This window comes from Phocoena phocoena, chromosome 2 (assembly GCF_963924675.1).
Source record: "Phocoena phocoena chromosome 2, mPhoPho1.1, whole genome shotgun sequence".
In the NCBI taxonomy this organism is placed as follows: Eukaryota; Metazoa; Chordata; class Mammalia; order Artiodactyla; family Phocoenidae; genus Phocoena; species Phocoena phocoena.
In genome coordinates, this window is record NC_089220.1 from 105,960,904 (window position 1) to 105,973,395 (window position 12,492).

At 38.4% G+C, this 12,492-nt stretch overlaps 1 pseudogene; it reads right to left on the minus strand.

The window, feature by feature from the left end:
• Nucleotides 1-6,358: 6,358 nt before the first annotated feature.
• LOC136118487 (heterogeneous nuclear ribonucleoprotein A1-like) lies at nt 6,359-9,247 on the minus strand (annotated as a pseudogene).
• Nucleotides 9,248-12,492: the final 3,245 nt, after the last annotated feature.

The following is a 12,492-nucleotide window of genomic DNA, read 5'->3' on the forward strand; positions in this document are numbered from 1 at the left end:
TATTGATAGCTGCCTCTATTACAGCACTTTTCTTATTGTATTAATGAGTTCTAAGGCTGTATCTCAGACCAGGGCTGTGGGGAGCACACACTGTTCACTTGTGCATATTAGAAAAAGGCCCCCCTTCTTCCAGAGCTAGACACACAGCTTGGCAATAGGAGCACAGGCGGGATCTCAGCTCACTGGCCCTTCTGCAGGCACCCGAGTGCAGGACGGAGCCTGTCGACCATGTGCAGAGGCTCTGCGCCTGTTGTCTCTACTAATGGAGAGCTCATGAGAGTCCCTGGTGCTTGTTCATGTTTGTGCATCCCCAGCATAAAAGTCTGACCCTGTAACGACTCTCCATAGAAAGTTTTACAAGCTGCTGTGGATTGAACGCAGCCTGTAAGCACAGGCAGGCTTGCTCCATACAGGTGTCGTCAAACCCTGTGAATTGCAGAAAGCCCTCAGAGCAGCAGAGGCATGATGAGTGATGTCATCTGTTCTGTTCTCCATGGATTCTGGATATTTTAACATCTGCAACGGGAAATTGTTTAGAGCTGTGAGACTGAAATAGATACCTACAGCAGTCCGGGATCTCATCCTTTACTTTGTGGACCTACAAAAAAAAACCCTTGTCTACTTCTCCAGGAGGTAAATCTGTCTGAGACTTGTTGTTACTAAGGCCACTGGAGAAATCACGTGACTGAGAGGTCCTCCGTTGGATCCCTCCTGCACAACTTGCTCAGCAATGAAGTGGGAACACCCATCAGGCCCTTGGGGGACACAGTCAGCTGCAACAACAGAGCTCCTGAGCCATGTTTCCGACTTCCTGTTGACCTGTAGAAGAAGGGCATGGAATGGCTGTAGGGTTGGTCCCAGTTCCCAAGACTTTAAGATTCCCATTACTACAGTGAGAATGTATTCATGTATGACTTGATTACTTTCTTTAAAAAAGTCATTATGACATTTCAAGACAGGACTATTTGCTAAACTTCCATCAATCCCAGTCCAGGAGAGGCATAGGCTGGCTCTTCAGATGATTGAAATTGAATTCCTATTTTGTCTTTAATCACTGAGGCAGTGACTAAACAATTAAATTGACAAGTTGAGGGAAGGAGATGCTGGAGGAAAATAACCATACAAACATAAGCTGAAAGATTAGTTCATATGTAGCAGGAAAAGAGCTAGGGACTTCAGTAGTTGACAGCTTGTTTTCTACTTTCACCAAAAATGATATTAGAGGGGAATAAACAGTTCTAATCTTTACTCCTACTCAGTCCACTTTCTAAGGTTTATATTTTATCGTTTTACAGGTTGAAGCATATTTTATCTTTCACAACAAACCTTCAATGTTATTGTTATTATCCCTAACTTATAGACAAAGAAACTGAGGTTTGGAGCTCATCACCCAAATTCAGACCCATCAAACCACAAAACAAATCCCGTGCTTTGCGTGTGAGAGACATAAACATGTGTAAGACAAAGTTATGCCTTCAATGCTTTGCAATCTAAACCAGAATAAACAACATAAACAATAATTAGAAAACAGAAGACTGAGGTAGAAGAGAGAGCATTTAGGCCTTATATTGATCAAAGAAGTCTACGTGCAGGAGACAGGAATTGAGTTGGGCTTTGGAAGTTGTGCAATAACCATATTCAAGACAAGACATGAAAATATTTTCAGGGTGATAAGGTGTTTTTTGTTGTTGTGTTTTAAAATTTATTTATTTGGCAGCCTTGGATCTTCATTACTGCACACAGGCTTTCTCTAATCGCGGTGAGCGGGGGCTTCAGTAGTTATGGTGCACAGGCTTTAGTAGTTGTGGCTCACGGGCTCTAGAGCACAGGCTCAGTAGGTGTGGCGCACGGGCTTAGTTGCTCCGCGGCATGTGGGATCTTCCCAGACCAGTGCTCGAACCTGTGTCCCCTGAAATGGCAGGTGGATTCTTAACTACTGTGCCACCAGGGAAGTCCCTGTTGTTGTTTTTATACAGTTAGTACCAGAGCAGGGATTTGAACTCACTTCACTGGTCACAATTTCATTTGCACCCTAAACCTTTTAAAATAGACTATTTTTTTAGGGCAGTTTAAAGTTACCAGCGATAGTGAGCCAAAGGTACAGAGATTTCTCTTATACCCGCTGCCTCACACATGCATAGTCTCCCCCATTATCAACATTCCCTACCAGAGTGGTACATTTGTTACAACTGATGAACCTACACTGACAAATCATTACCACCCAGAGTCCACACTTTACGTTAGGGTTCACTTTAGGGTCATTCTATGTGTTTGGTCAAATTTATAATCATATAGAATAGTTTCGTTGCCCTAAAAATCCTCTGTTCTCCACCTGTTTATCCCTCCTTCACCCCTAACCTCTGGTGACCACTGATCTTTTAACTGTCTCTAGTTTTTCCTTTTCCAGAATGTCCTGTAGTTGAAATCACACTGTATGTAGCCTTTTCACACTGGCTTCTTTCACTTAGTAATATGCATTTAAGTTTCCTCCTTGTCCTTTCATGGCTTGATAGCTTATTTTTTATTTTACTGCTGAATAATCTTCTATTGTCTGGATGTACCACAGTTTATCCATTCACCCACTGAAGGACATCTTGGTTGCTTCCAAGTTTTAGCAACTATGAATAAAGCTTCTGTAAACATCCACGTGCAGGTTTTTGTGTGGGTATAAGTTTTCATCTCCTTTGTGTAGATACCAAGGAGAGTGATTGCTGTATTATATGGTAAAAGTATGTTTAGTTTTATAATAAATTCCTAAACTGTCTTCCAAAGTGGCTGTGCCATTTTGCATTCCCACCAACAAAGGATGAGAATTCCTGTTGCTCCATATCCTTGCCAGCATTTAGTGTTGTCAGTAGTCAGGATTTTGACCATTCTAATAGGTGTATAGTCGGATCTCATTTTAACTTGCATTTCTCTGACAGCATATGATGTGAATCATCTTTTCATATGCTTGTTTGCCATCTGTATATCTTCTTTGGTGAGGTGTCTATTAAGGCCTTTGGCCCATTTATAATTGGGTTGTTTGTTTTATTATTGTTGAGTTTTAAAAGTTCTTTATATATTTTGGATAATAGTCCTTTATCAGATGTGTCTTACACAAGTTTTTTCTCCCAGTCTGTGGCTTGTCTCATTCTCTTGATACTGTCTTTCACAGAGCAGTTTTAATTTTTATGAAGTGTAGCATATCAATAAACTCTTTCATGTAATCATGTCCTTGGTGTTGTTCCTAAAAAGACATTGCCATACCCAAGATCATCTAGGTTTTCTCCTATGTTTTCTTCTAGGAGTTTATAGTTTTGCATTTAGGTAATTTTGAGTTAATGTTTGTAAAGGGTGTAAGGTCTGTCTGTTTATGTATGTATGTATGTGAATGTTCAGTTGTTCCGGCACTGTTTATTGAAGAGACTCTTTGCACCATTGTACTGCCTTTCTTCTTTGTCAAAGAGCAGTTGACTATATTTATGTGGGTCTATTTCTGGGCTCTTTATTCTTTTTTATTTAATTTTTATTTTTTATTGGAGTATAGTTGATTTACAATGTTGTGTTAGTTTCAGATGTACAGCAAGGTGATTCAGTTATACATATATACATATATCTATTCTCTTTCAGATTCTTTTCCCATATAGGTTATTACAGAGTATTGAGTAGAGTTCCTTGTGCTATACAGTATGTCCTGTTGGTTATCTATTATATATATTCTTTTCTATGTGGTACTTTTTTTTTAGGTTATTAGATGTCCTTATGTATATTACTTTTTTTTTAGTTTATTTATTTATTTATTGGCTGCACTTGGTCTTTGTTGTGGTGTGTGGGGCTCTTTGTTGCAGGCTTCTCTCTAGTTGCAGCACACGGGTTTCTCTAGTTGTGGCACATGGGCTCTAGAGCGCAAGAGCTCAGTAGTTGTGGCACATGGGCTTCTGTAGTTCTGGCTCACGGGCTCCAGAGTGCTTGGGCTCAGTAGTTGTGGCATGTGGGCTCCAGAGTGTACGGGCTCAGTAGTTGCAGCCCAAGTGCTTCTCTCTAGTTGTAGTGCATGGGTTTAGTTGCCCCCCAGCATGTAGGATCTTAGTTCCCCAACCAGGAATTGAACTCTTGTCTCCTGCATTGGAAGGCAGATTCTTAACCAGTGGACCACCAGGGAAGTCCCTGGTTATCTATTTTATATATAGTAGTGTGTATATGTTAATCCCAACCTCCTAATTTATCCCTCCTCCCCCAACTTTCCCCTTTGGTAACCATAAGTTTGTTTTCTAAGTCTGTGAGTCTGTTTCTGTTTTCTAAATAAGTTCATTTATATCATTTTTTTTTAGATTCCACATATAAGTGATATCATATGATATTTGTCTTTCTCTGTCTGACTTACTTCACTTAGTATGATAATCTTTAGGTCCATCAATGTTGCTGCAAATGGCATTATCACATTCTTTGTTATGGCTGAGTAATATTCCATGATACATACATACCGTATCTTCTTTATCCATTCATCTGTCAATGGACATTTATTTAGGTTGCTTCCATGTCTTGACTATTGTAAATAATGATGCTATGAACACTAGGGTGTGTGTATCTTTTCGAATTATGGTTTTCTTCAGATATATAACCAGGAGTGGGACTGCTGGATAATGTGGTAGCTCTGTTTTTAGTTTTTTAAGGAACCTTCATACTGTTCTCCATAGTGGCTGTACCAATTTACATTCGCACCAACAGTGTAGGAGGGTTCCCTTCTCTTCACACCTGCTCCAGCATTTATTGTTTGTAGACTTTTTGATGATGGCCATTCTGACCAGTGTGACGTGACACCTCATTGTAGTTTTGATTTGCATTTCTCTAATAATTAGCGGTATTGAGCATCTTTTCATGTGCTTTTTGGCCATCTGTATGTCTTCCTTGGAGAAATGTCTATTTAGATTTTCTGCCCATTTTTTATTGGGTTTTTTGTTTTTTTGATATTGAGCTGCATCAGTTGTTTGTATATTTTGGAGATTAATCCTTCGTCAGTTGCATCATTCGTAAATATTTTCTCCCATTCTGTGGGTTATCTTTTTTTTTAATATATTTTATTTATTATTATTTATTTTTGGCTGTGTTGGGTCTTTGTTGCCGCACGGGGCTTTCTCTAGTTGCAGCGAGCAGGAGCTACTCTTTGTTGCGGTGCACGGGCTTCTCATTGCAGTGGCTTCTCTTGTTGTGGAGCACGGGCTCTAGGCATGCGGGCTTCAGTAGTTGCAGCATGCAGGCTCTAGAGCACAGGCTCAGTAGTTGTGCCTCACGGGCTTAGTTGCTCCACAGCATGTGGGATCTTCCTGGACCAGGGCTCAAACCTGTGTCCCGTGCATTGGCAGGTGGATTCTTAACCACTGCACCACCAGGGAAGTCCTTTGGGTTGTCTTTTCATTTCCTTTGCTGTGCGAAAGCTTTAAAGTTTAATTAGGTCCCATTTGTTTATTTTTGTTTTTATTTTTATTACTCTAGGAGGTGGATCTAAAAAGATATTGCTGTGATTTATGTCAAAGAGTGTTCTGCCTATGTTTTCCTCTAAGAGTTTTATAGTATCCACTCTTACATTTAGGTCTTTAATCCATTTTTAGTTTATTTTTCTGTATGGTGTTAGAGAATGTTCTAATTTCATTCTTTTGTATGTGGCTGGCCAGTTTTCCCAGCACCACTTATTGAAGAGACTGTCCTTTCCCCATTGTATATTCTTGCATCCTTTGTCATAGGTGCGTGGGTGTATTTCTGGACTTTCTATCCTGTTCCATTGATCTGTAAGTCTGTCTTTGTGCCAGTACCATACTGTTTTGATTACTGTAGCCTTGTATTATAGTCTGAAGTCAGGGAGACTGATTCCTCCAGCTCCATTTTTCTTTGTCAAGATTGCTTTGGCTATTCAGGGTCTTTGTGTTTCCACATGAATTTTAAGATTTTTTTTTATTCTAGATCTGCAAAAAATTCTAGGCTCTTTATTCTGTTCCATTGATCTAGCTGTCTGTTTTTTCCACCAATACTTTTTTTTTTTAAAGACACATTTATTCAATGTCATGATCAGACTATTACATTTAGCAATCAACAGCATGGGTGCCAAAAAAAAAAAATCTACATTAAAACCCTTTGTTGGAATGCTTTACACTTTCCACAGAACAGGAACTAAAATAACCTGTTATACAATTAGTCACAAATACAGTCCTCGAGTTTTTTTGCCCATACACATGAGTATTGTCTAAAACATGTCTTCTTTGTAGCAGCTAGGCCCTGCCACCACTGTGCTTGGCTGAGTTCACAAATCTGTTGTAACCTGTAGCTTCCCTGTCACTTCTCTGGCTCTCCTCTCCTGCTAAGCTTTGTTTCCTGGCAGTAATCAAAACCTTCTGCCACTGCCATAGCTACTGCTGCTGCTGGAACCACCAAAGCCACCTTGGTTTCAGGGTTTGGCAAAGTATTGGCCTCCACCACCATAGGAGCCAGAACTTCTGCCTCCAGGTTTCCTCCTTTCATGGGTCCAAAATTTGGAGTTTGATTGTTGTAACTGCCAGAATCATTGTAGCTTCCACCACCTCCAAAATTGCGTCCATCATTACCAAATCCATTATAGCCATCCCCACTGCCACCATATCCCCCAGCACCACGGCTGCCACCAAAGCCACCTCAACCACTGAAGTTTCCTCCATGGCCACCACCAAAGTTTCCAGAACCACTTTGACTTCTTTGGCTGGATGAGGCACCAGCCATCTCTTGCTGAGATAGGGCTTTCCTTACTTCACCGTTGTAGCCATTCACAGTGTGGTATTTCTGAATGACAATCTTGTCTACAGAGTCATGGTCATCAAGGGTTACAAAAGCAAAGCCTCTCTTTTTGCGACTGCCTCAGTCAGTCATGATTTCAATCACTTCAATTTTCCCATACTGTTCAAAACAATCTCTTAGGTGATGTTCTTCAGTGTCTTCTCTAATGCCACCAACAGAAATCTTTTTCACAGTGAAGTGGGCACCAGGTCTTTGAGAATCTTTTCTTGAGACGGCCTTCTTTGGTTCCACCACTCTTCCATCCACCTCGTGTGGCCTTGCATTCATGGCCGCATCCACCTCCTCCACAGTGGCATATGTGACAAACCCGAAGCCTCTGGAGCACCAGGTGTTTGGATCCCTCATTACCACACAGTCTGTGAGCGTTCTCCACTGCTCACAGTGGCTCCTCAGACTGTCATCACTTGTTTCAAAGCTCAAACCTCTGATGAAGAGCTTCCGCAGCTGTTCGGGCTCTTTGGGTGACTCTGACTAGACATAACGGCAGTGGAGGGGGAGGAGAGACGTCAACGATGCTTACTCGGCGGCGTCCACGGGCAGAAAGGAGTAATCTACCAAATGTATCTCCACCAATACTTGATGTTAGCTTTATAGCAACGCTTGAAGTCGGTTAGTGTTAATCCTCCAACTTTTTTCTTCTCCTTAATTATTCTGTTAGCTATTCTGAGTCTTTTGCTTTTCCGTATAAACTTTAGAATCAGTTTGTTAATATCCACAAAATAACTTGCTAGGATTTTAATTGAGATTGTATTGCATCTATAGATCAAGTTGCAAAGAACTGACATCTTGACAGTATTGAACCTTCATATATATGAACATGAAATAGCTCTCCACTTATTTAGTTCTTTAATTTCATTCATCAGTTTTGTAGTTTTCCTCATAAAAATCTTGTACATATTTTGTTAGATTTATACCTAAGTATTTCATTTTGGGGGTGCTAATGTAAATGGTATTACTTTTTTTAGATTAACTTTTTTTTAATTGAAGTATAGTTGCTGTACAATATCATGTAAGTTAACAGGTGTAGAATATAGTAATTCACAATTTTTAAAGGTTATACTCCATTTATAGTTATTATAAAATATTGGCTATATTCCCCATGTTGCTCAATATATCCTTGTAGCTTCTTTTATACCTAATAGTTTGTACCTCTTACTTCCCTACCCCTATATTACCCCTCCGCCTTCCCTCTCCCAACTGGTAGCCACTAGTTTGTTCTCTGTATCTGTGAGTCTGCTTCTTTTATGTCATATTCACTAGTTTTTTGTATTTTTTATATTCCATATATAAGTGATATCATGATTTGTCTTTCTCTGTCTGACTTATTTCACTTAGCATAATGCCCTCCAATTTCATCTATGTTGCTGCATATGGCAAAATTTTGTTCCTTTTTATGGCTGAGTAGTATTCCATTGTGTGTGTGTGTGTGTGTGTGTGTGTGTGTGTGTGTGTGTATGTATATACCACATCTTATTTATCCATTCATCTGTTGATGGACGCTTAGGTTGCTTCCGTAACTAGAAATAAGAAAATTAGGAAATGAAAAACTCACTGGTAAAGGCAAGCATACAGAAAAGGTAGGAAATCATCCAAACACAAAGCTAGTAGGGAGGTTAAAAGACAAAAGTAGTAAAATCATCTATATCCACAATAAGCAGTTAAGGGGTACACAAAACAGTTAAATATAAAATATGATATCAAAAACACGAATCGACAGCACAAATGCAGGGTTTTAAAAATGCATTTGAAATTAAGAGATCAGTAACTTAAAACAGTCACATATATATAGACTACTATACAAAAACTTCATGGTAACCACAAAGCAAAAATCTATAATAGATATACACACACACACACAAATGGAATCCAAATGGTATTATATTTTAAATTTCAAATTCACTTATTCATTGTTGGTATGTAGGAAAGCAATTAACTCTTATATATTAACCTTGTATCTTGTGACTTTGCTATAATGGCTTATTCAGGAGTTTGTTGTTGATTCCTTCAGATTTTCTATATAGATGATCATGTAATTTACAGACAAAGTTTTATTTCTTACTTTCCAATCTGTATACAATTTATTTCTTTTTCTTGCTTTATTACATTAGCTAGGACTTGCAGTACAATGTGAAAAGCAGTGAGAGGGGACATCTTTGCCTTGTTCCTGATCTTAGCAGGAAAGCTTCGAGTTTCTCACCATTAAGTAGATGTTAGTTGTAGGATTTTTGTAGATATTCTTTATCAAGTTGAGGAAATTCTCCTCTACTGCTAGTTAACTGAGAGCATTTGATCATGAATGGGTGTTGAATTTTGTCAAAGGCTTCTTCTATATCTGTTGATACGATCATGTGATTTTTCTTCTTTATCCTATTGATGTGATAGACTACATTAAATTGAACATTGAAGCAGCCTTCCTTACCTGGGATAAATCCCACTTGCCCATGGTATACTATTATTTTTATACATTGCTGGATTCAATTTGCTAATATTTTGTTGAGGATTTTTGCTTATTTGTTCATGAAAGATATTGGTTCACGGTTTTCTTTTCTTGTAATATCTTTGGTTTTGATATTAGGGTAATGCTATCCTCATGGAATAAGGAAGTATTCCCTCTGCTTCTAACCTCTAAGAGAGATTGTAGAGAATTGATGTAATTTCTTCCTGAAATGTTTGCTAGGATTCACCAGTGAACCTATCTGAGCCTGGCTTTCTGTTTTGGAAGGTTATTAATTATTGATTCAATTTCTTTAATATATATATAGGCCTACTCAGACTGTTTCTTCTTGTGTGAGTTTTGGCAGATTGTGTCCGTCAAGTAATTTGTCCATTTCATCTAGGTTATCAAATTTGTGGGCATAGAGTTGTTCATAGTATTCCTTGATTAACCTTTTAATGTCCATGGGGTCTGTGGTGAACTCCCTTTTTTCATTTCTGATATTAGTAATTTGCATCTTCTCCCTTTTTTTCTTAGTTATCCTGGTTAGAGGATAATTTTATTTTCCTTTTCAAAGAACCAGCTTTTGGTTTCATTGATTTTTTCCCTATTAATTTTGTTTTCAATTTCATTGATATTTGCTTGAATTTTTATTATTTTTTCTGCTTACTTTGGATTTAATTTGCTCTTTTTCTAGTTTCCTAAGATGGAAGTTTACAAGATTGATTTTACATCTTTCTTTTTATCTAATATATGCATTCAGTGCTGTAAATTTCCCTGTAATCATTGCTTTCACGGCATCCCACAAATTTTGATATTCTGTGTTTCCATTTTCATTTAGTTCAATAATTTTTTTAATCTCCCTTGAGATTTCTTCTTTGATCTATGTGTTAGATCTATGTGATCTATGTGTACTATTAAGTCTCCAAGTAGTTGGGAATTTTTCCAACTATCTGTCTGTTATTAATTTCTAGTTTAAATCTACTAGGGTCTGAACACAGACATTGTAGGAATTCTATTCTTAAATTTGTTGAGTTTTGTTTTGTATTTTATGGTCCAGAATGTAGTCTATCTTGGCGAATGTTCCCTGTGAGCTTGAAAAGAATATGTATTCTGCTGTGATTGGATGATGTTGTCTGGAGTTGTCCGTTATATCCAGTAGATTGATGGTGTTATTGAGTTCAGCTGGGTCCTTCCTGCTGTATCTATTTCTGGTGAAGAGTTGTTTAAGTCTACAACTATGATAGTAGATTCATCTATTTCTCCTTGCAGTTCTATCAGTTTTTACCTCACATAGTTTGACTTTCTGTTGTTACAGAAAGGGATGTTACATCTTGTTAAAGAATTGATCATAAGGGTTTTTTAAATTGCAGTTTTTAATTAAACTTTTTATTTTTTGAGATAATTGTAGATTCCCATGTACTGGTAAATAGTACATAGAAATCCCATATATCCTTTATCCAGTTTTCCCCAGTGGTAACATCTTACGAAACTATAGTATAATATCACAACCAGGATTTTTTTTTTTTCTTTTGCGGTACGTGGGCCTCTCACTGTTGTGGTCTCCCCCATCGCGGAGCACAGGCTCCGGATGCGCAGGCTCAGCGGCATTGGCTCATGCGCCCAGCTGCTCCGCGGCATGTGGGATCTTCCTGGACCGGGGCACGAACCCGTGTCCCCTGCATCGGCAGGCGGACTCTCAACCACTGCGCCACCAGGGAAGCCCACAACCAGGATATTGATATAAAATCAATCCACCAATCAGAATCAGGTTTCCCCGGTTTTACTTGTACTCATTTGAATGTGTGTGTACTTAATTAATGTAATTTAGTCACATATGTAGGTTCATGTATTCACCACCACAGTCAAGATAAAGAACAACTCCATCACCATCACCATCAGTTTCCTTAATGTTGACATTTTATAAAACATCACCCCTCTCTTTTCTCCTCCTCCCACCCCAGTCCCTAATGCCCTGTAACCACTAATCTGTTCTCCATTTCCATAATTTTGTCATTTCAAGAATGTTATATAAATGGGCAAAGGAACTGAATAGACATTTCTCCAAAGAAGACGTAGAAATGGCCAATAAGCTCAATATTATTCGCCATCAGGGAAATGCAAAGCAAAACCACATGAGATACCGCTTCACACCTGCAAGGATGGCTATTATCAAAAAGTCAGTGTTAGCAAGGATGTGGGAAAATTGAAGCCCTCCTACTGTGCTGGTAGAAAATTAAAATGATGTAGCTACTTTGAAAACAATCTGGCAGATATTCAAAAGATTAAACAGAGTTATCATATGACCCAGCAATTCCAGGTGTTTGGTGTATATCCAAGAAAAATGAAAACCTATGTTCACACAAAAACTTGTATATGAATGTTCGTAGCAGCTCTATTTGTAATGATCAAAACCTGGAAGTAACCCAAATGTCCATCAACAGGTAAGTATATAAACAAAATGTGGTATACCTATACAATGCAATGTTACTCATCAGTAAAAAGGAAAGAAAAACTATTTATATACAAACTAGCATGTATTAATTTCAAAATACTTATGCTGAGTGAAAGAAGCCAGGTCAAAAAGAAAAAAGAGAGTACATACATACTATATGACTTCATATATAAATATAAAATTCTAAAAAATGCAAATGAATCCATAGTGACAGAAAACGTGTCAGTGGTTGCTGGGGATTATTTCTTAACCTATCCTTTTTAATCAATTTTTCCATGGTTTTATTTTGTTATACATGAACTTTTACATTAAAGTATAAAAAGTATAAGATATAGACAGAATAGTGCACAAATCATAAGTGTACGAATTATCACAAAGTGAACACACCCATGAGACCTTGTGGAAACAAGATCCCTCTTTCTCAAGGGTGGTATTTTGGGCAGAACAATTTTTGTGAACTGTCAGAGATAAACACAGCTGGACATTAAAGTGGTGAAAACAGATTTATTCAGAAACTACTGACAGTAGGGGGAGAGCTGAGCACCAGTTCTGTTGGTGCAGAGGGAATGGGGGAGTAGGAAGGAGCTGAAGTAGGAAGTAAAAATGGGGGAATAGGAAGGAGCTGTCAGGGAAGTAAAAATTACAAAAAGCTGGACAAGGGTGTTAGTCCACATGAAAGCCATATCGATTTGCTAACTGGCTTATTGATTGAAGTTAGGCTTATTAATTATTAATTGAAGTTAGGCTCCTGCCCTCGCATAGAGACTGGGAGGTAGGGACCCTATCATCAGGTGTTGCT